The 911-nt window shown below is 51.0% G+C and overlaps 2 non-coding genes across 2 annotated transcripts; both read left to right on the top strand.

Annotated features, from left to right (window-relative positions):
• The first annotated feature begins 312 nt into the window (after window positions 1-312).
• On the top strand, window positions 313-431 carry LOC123179268 (5S ribosomal RNA). Its single transcript, XR_006490236.1, has one exon. It is a non-coding gene; the product is annotated as a 5S ribosomal RNA (ribosomal RNA).
• A 297-nt stretch (window positions 432-728) lies between these two features.
• On the top strand, window positions 729-847 carry LOC123179267 (5S ribosomal RNA). Its single transcript, XR_006490235.1, has one exon. It is a non-coding gene; the product is annotated as a 5S ribosomal RNA (ribosomal RNA).
• The last annotated feature ends 64 nt before the right edge of the window (window positions 848-911 follow it).

The following is a 911-nucleotide window of genomic DNA, read 5'->3' as shown; positions in this document are numbered from 1 at the left end:
CTCGTGTTGCATTCCCTTTTTAATTTTTTTCGCGCCGCTTGCAAAACAAAACGCACGTGTAAGTAATATATTTACCGTGTTTTATTATTTTGCACGAGTGCGGTAAGTCATAGCTGGGTGCTCACGATTCACGGGTCCAGCGTCGGCCTTGTGGCGCGGCAAGCGTGCACTGGTGCGGTTGAGAGGGAGGGGTGGAAACCGCGTTAAACTCGTCTCCGTAGTTGAGAGGGAGCGGCCAAAGCAATGTACAATCGTCTTTGTAGTGGAGCTGGGAGGGGCAAGGATAAGGGACGAAGACCGGGGTAACATGTCGGTTGCGATCATACCAGCACTAAAGCACCGGATCCCATCAGAACTCCGAAGTTAAGCGTGCTTGGGCGAGAGTAGTACTAGGATGGGTGCCCTCCTGGGAAGTCCTCGTGTTGCATTCCCTTTTTAATTTTTTTCGCGCCGCTTGCAAAACAAAACGCACGTGTAAGTAATATATTTACCGTGTTTTATTATTTTGCACGAGTGCGGTAAGTCATAGCTGGGTGCTCACGATTCACGGGTCCAGCGTCGGCGTTGTGGCGCGGCAAGCGTGCACTGGTGCGGTTGAGAGGGAGGGGTGGAAACCGCGTTAAACTCGTCTCCGTAGTTGAGAGGGAGCGGCCAAAGCAATATACAATCGTCTTTGTAGTGGAGCTGGGAGGGGCAAGGATAAGGGACGAAGACCGGGGTAACATGTCGGATGCGATCATACCAGCACTAAAGCACCGGATCCCATCAGAACTCCGAAGTTAAGCGTGTTTGGGCGAGAGTAGTACTAGGATGGGTGACCTCCTGGGAAGCCCTCGTGTTGCATTCCCTTTTTAATTTTTTTCGCGCCGCTTGCAAAACAAAACGCACGTGTAAGTAATATATTTACCGTG

This window comes from Triticum aestivum, unplaced genomic scaffold (genome assembly GCF_018294505.1).
Source record: "Triticum aestivum cultivar Chinese Spring unplaced genomic scaffold, IWGSC CS RefSeq v2.1 scaffold150595, whole genome shotgun sequence".
NCBI lineage: Eukaryota > Viridiplantae > Streptophyta > Magnoliopsida > Poales > Poaceae > Triticum > Triticum aestivum.
The sequence above is the reverse complement of the archived record's forward strand: the minus strand, read 5'-3'. Positions and strand labels throughout refer to the sequence as shown.